The sequence below is a fragment of the Nicotiana tabacum genome, chromosome 14, assembly GCF_000715075.1.
Source record: "Nicotiana tabacum cultivar K326 chromosome 14, ASM71507v2, whole genome shotgun sequence".
Classification (NCBI taxonomy): Eukaryota; Viridiplantae; Streptophyta; class Magnoliopsida; order Solanales; family Solanaceae; genus Nicotiana; species Nicotiana tabacum.
This window is the reverse complement of record NC_134093.1, coordinates 109,733,168-109,739,167: the sequence shown is the minus strand read 5'-3', so window position 1 is coordinate 109,739,167 and position 6,000 is coordinate 109,733,168.

Sequence of the window (6,000 nt, the reverse complement as noted above, 5' to 3'; positions counted from 1 at the left end):
TTAGTAAATTATAAGTTCTAAATATTAAAAAATAATTAAAGTCTTAAACGTTAGAGAAATAATTAAAGCCCTAAATACTAGAAAAATCATTAAAGTCCTAAATACTAGGAAAATAATAAAATGATTATTTCAACGAGTGTGAAATTTTTTTAAGGTTAAAAAAGGCGAATGTCAATTATAACATTTTTTTAAATAAAACATAGACTTCTAAACCTACAAAAATATTTCGAAACATGATTTTTAATGTCTTGGAAGTACCGATTATGTGAATTTGCGATGGCTTTTTAAGATTCTAAATCTAGAAAAAAGATTTCTTTTACAAATTTGGTATATATATTATATAAATCAAATAAGGAAAAACTAATACGCAAACTTTAACAAATTTATATGTCCTAAATATTAGAAAAATAATTAAAGTCTTAAACATTAGGGAAATAATTAAATCCCTAAATACTAAAAAAATAATTAAAATCCTAAATACTAGGAAAATAATAAAATAATATTTTATCGAGTATAACATTTATTTTTTAAGGGTAAAAAAGACGAATGTCCTATATGTTTTGAAAGTTCTAAAATTATAAAAACAAAAATAAACAACATAGACTGCTAAACCTACAAAAATATTTCTAAACGTGATTTTAATGTCTTGGAAATGCTGCTTATGTGAATTTACGATGGCTTTTTAAGCTTCTAAATCTAGAAACACGATTTCTTTTATAAATTTGGTATATATTATATAAATCAAATAAGGAAAAACCAATCCACACAATTTTGTAAATTTATATGTTCTAAATATTAGAAAAATAATTAAAGTCTTAAACATTAGTTAAATAATCAAAGCCTAAATACTAGAAAAATAATTAAATTCCTAAATACTAGGAAAATAGTTATTTTATCAATTGTAAAATTTATTGTTTAAGGGTAAAAAAGGCGAATGTCCTATATGTCTTGAAACGTGATTTTTTATGTCTTGGAAGTACTGATTATGTGAATTTGCAATGGCCTTTTAAGCTTCTAAACCTAGAAACACGATTTCTTTTTTAAATATTGTATATGTTATATAAAAAAAATAAGGAAAAACTAATACACAAAATTTAGTAAATTTATAAGTCCTAAATATTAGAAAAATAGTTAAAGTCTTAAATATTAGGGAAATAATTAAAGCCCTAAATACTAGACAAATTATTAAAGTCCTAAATAATAGGAAAATAATAAAATAATTATTTTATCTAGTGTGAAATTTATTTTTAAGGGGCAAAAAGGCGAATAACATTTCGCTAAAGGTGTTTGTACTTTTAATATAGTATAGACTAGTTGTACAATAAATTTGCATCAAAAACATAATCTAGACTAGAAAATACTGTAAGAAGTGTAGTAATTTATTTCAAAATTATTAATGTTACAATATCTATTATTCCACTCGTTTATTCTTTTCAAAAACAAATTAAGGGCCTTTTGATCTTAATCGTAAATCTTTATGGCTGCCACGAAAAATTATTTCGAATTCAACGAGCAGATAATTTGGACTCATACTCTTAGAATCTTGATTTGTTCTTCATTCTTGAACTTTATGTTAATCTTTTTGTTGTCCCTTCTTGCATTTTGAAATTTACTTTTTATTTTTATTTTTCTTTCTTTCTTTTGTTTATTCTTTCAAATTTTTCAAGTCTAACACATGAAATTCCTATTCTCATTTTGTCACCTTAAAATTTTATATAATTAAATCAACTGTGTATATGAAAATAAGTAAAAATGGAGGATGCAACATATAATTAATGAGTTTTGAATGGTCCAAACTTCTTCGACATGGAATATAGATATATGTAAATAATAAAAAAATTCTATTTTAAAAAGAAAATTGATTTGAACGTATAATTTTAAAAAAAAGTATAGAATAGACTCAACGGTAAGAATTTAAAAGTTGAACCCGTCAAATTTATATCCTAGCTAGATACACCTCTTCATAATAGTGCAACCATCTTCTCGAAATTCTGCATCCACCCTTGTTCGTAATAATCTCTAATATAAAAATATTAAACAAATATTAGTTGGAATTATAATTTTGTTCGATATGACATATACTTTAAATTGGTAAAATAATGAAGGACATATGTACAATTGTTTTCAACAAGTAAATTTTTATTTGCTTTAAAAAGTAACTGTTCGGACGAAATCAGATAAAAGGTACACTAATTTTGAAACTTAGCATCAAATTTATGGCATAAATAATTTTATAAAGAACCAAAGTAAATGGCTCGTCTCCGATATGAATATAAATAAACTTAATACCTTTCAATAAGAAAGTGAATTGTGCTCAAAGCTAAGTAGAAAGAAAAATATTCCTAAAATTTCTAATATAAGTGAAAATGGGATTTTAGTTTCTCGAACTCGATAGGTTTTTCAAAAAATGGTTGTTTTAATCACAAGTTCAATTAGTCTAAAAGTAAGTATATGTATCTTGCATGAACAAAACTTCAGATTCATAGTTAAACATAAAGTATGATCATTTAGTTTTTAACTACAAATCTTTTCCGTCGCCAATAATCGCATGATTCAACTACAAAGTTAAGTCGTCACCATTTAAAATTGTATATTTTGTGACAAAATTTTGTTGTAACTAAATTGTAGGGTAATTAGAGATAGTACAATAATTGTCACTAATTGTTTGCACTATTAGTGACAAAAATGAAGGTCACAATTAAATGTAAAATTTTATGGCTAAAGTTTACAATTTTTAACTACTAATTCTAATTCGTCGCCATTGCAACAGCATATTTTTTGTGACGAAACTTTTTTGTCTCCAAACTTTACCTATTTCTAAGACAAATAATGGTTCGTCGCTAATTAGGTACATCATTATTGACAAAATAATGTGTCAATGATAACTTTAAATTTGTCACTAATATTACTCAATAAATGGCGCCAACTCATTTTTTGGTGGGAAACTTTAGTGGACGAAACTTAGCTACTAAAAGTATGTAGTTCATGTATTTAAAGACGAATTATATTTTTTGTCATAAAAAATGAACAATTAATGACGAATTTTGTGTTGTAGCTAATAATTTCGTAGCTAAATATCACATTTGTTGTAGTGCATGTCTTCCTATTATTGTTATTATTATTATTGCATATAGGTTAATGTAAGTGACCTGCCTTAGCCTCGTCACTACTTCGTCGAGGTCAGGCTTAGCACTTACTCAGTACATGGGGTTGGTTGTACTCATACTACACTTACACTTCTTGTGCAGATACCGGAGTTGGTCCTAGCGGCGCACAATAGACTTGCTCGAATTCAGCTATTCGCAGAAGACTTGAGGTATAGCTGGACGGCGTTCGCAACTCTGAAGTCCCCTTCCAGTTTATCATAACTGTGCATTTCTTTCAGACAACTTTATTTTCATTCAGACCTTTATTTGTATTATTCTAGTACAGCTCGTGCACTTGTGATACCAGTTCTGCAATGATTTTTAGACATCGCTATTAATATAGATTAATCATTTTATTTCAGCATTTGTTACTTTGTTATTATCTGTGGAACAAAGAACACTAGCAGATACACAAAGCTAACTGTTGTATTATCTTGCATTCTTGTGTCATAATTACTATCTTAGATTTCATACGTGTTCTACGGATCATTCTAAAATAATTTTTTTTTGGATCGTTCGTGATTCACTTGCCTTTATTAAAATAACTATTAAAGCAGATATACCAATTTCCACTGTAAACACTAACTGCAATATTGGAGTCTTTGAGCTAGGGCATATTCACATATATTAAGTATTTTGAAGATATATAATATTGCTATATATAGTTTAATAAGTGAAGCATGGGTGCACGTGAATCTACTCCCTTCCACTTCCAATGGTGGTTAAAAAGAGTAGCATAAGAACTAAGTTGCTTCAACATTTCTAATACACGTTCCTTCACCTTATATTATTTAAGCTATAATAACAATAATAATATATCTAGTGTAATCCTATAAGTAGGTCTGAGAAAGATGAAATCTACGCAAACTTTGCTTGTACCTTGTTTGAAATAAAGATGTTATTTACTATAGACCATTGACTTATTATTTAAACTATCGCTTAAGAAATTTGTTTATGTGAGAATCAGATTCATACCCTATCTATTAGATACTAATTCCACAAGTTCCCACTAATATAACTAGCCCATGAATTGTTATATCTTCTCCAATAATGTTAGATGCTGATAGCTGTCTATCTTTTAGTCACCCTCTAAGGGTGGTTAAAAGGGGAGGTATATATAAGAACGAAATTGCTTCACGAATTCCAAAACAAGTTCCTTTAGCTTTTAGAAATTGGATCGTCTTTTACTCTTCTTTCACATTTGCCGCAATTTTCGCAAAGAAAGCATCTAGAAAAATGACATTTATAGTTTACACAAGAAGACTTATTGGTCTATTATTCGTCAACAGTAGTGTCCATACTACGAGCTCAAGCTAAAAAACGTATAAGGTTAAAATGGTCCAAAGACACTATTAACAAGGCATGATATTATTCACTTTGGGTTAAGCCCACCTAGTTTTTCCTTATTTTATTGTCTATTAAAAGTATGTAATTAACAACTTGTTTGGATGATTATCAACTATTGTATTGTATCGTATTATATTGTTACTTTAATTTGTTTTGATTGTTAATTATTTTATTGTATCATATTATTAAATCTGTCATTATGTAATGACGAAAAGTGCCCCTTTATATAACGACCGATTTGTGTGGTTGCATAGTTACCTTTTTTTTTTCTCATCTTCTCCTTCCTTATTACAAAATAATCCTATTTTATTATTTATTCTATATTCTTATTTAATAATTCTAACTTGTACCTTACTTTTTCTTTGTACTATTGCAGGTTTATTCTTCATATTATTGGTGCATGCCATTATGAAACGTCGACAAACAATACAATCTATCCAAATATTTTAAAAATTAAAATAATATAATATAATATAATACAATACGATATATTATGAAACATTCAAACAAGCTGTAAGAGTGAAATGAAAAGTTTAAATTAAATTATTTTTAAATATAAAAATATGTCATTCTTTTGAAAATACTAAAAATAAGTATGCCACATAAAATGAGATAAAAGGGGTAATGCATAACGAGACTCAAATGTTCAAAGAATGCTACTGCAACTAGGGGTGTTCAAAACCAAACCGAAACCGAAAACCGAACCGAAACCGAAGCTTAATGGCTTATTGATATCGGTTTAATGGTTTAACGGACGGGGAACGGATTAAATTTTTTTTATTAACGGCTTATCGGTTTGGGGGCGGATTATTCAATTTTCTTATTGGATAATCTGTTAACCCGTTAAGAATATATATATATAAGAAGATTATATATATAATATAATTAATTTTATTCATATATATATATATTAAATAATCAAAAACCCTTCTTCCACTTCCAATACTCTATCTATTACTAATTTATTATTAGATATTTAGTTATAATTTACTATTCAAGTTAGTTACTATTAGATAATTTTGATGTCATGTGTTATACCCAGTGTTCTATTCTATTTCTTCTGATAGTTATAAGTTGTTAATAGGTTCATCCCCAGAGATGATTCTACTGGGAAATACGCTGGAATGTAGCTCTTTATTTCTTCTATTTAGCTCTCTTCTTAGGTACCATATTCTATAGACTGGAATGTAGTTTGCCGAGCATAGAAATTTTATTGAGTCACAGCGGTCAGCAAACAATCCGATAACCGCTCTGATAACCGCCCGATAAGAGCTAAACCGATACCAATCCGCCCGATATCTTATCGGGTGGCTAGCGGATTAATACATTTAAAAGACGATAATCGATAAGCCAAACCGTTAGGAATAAATAACCGCCCAATCCGCCCGATAAGCAGCCCTAACTGCAACATTAACAACCGAATTTGGAAAAACAAAATCGCACATTGAGAGACTAAAAACTTGACTAAACAATAAGAAAGGAGGATAATAAACATATTACGTACGAT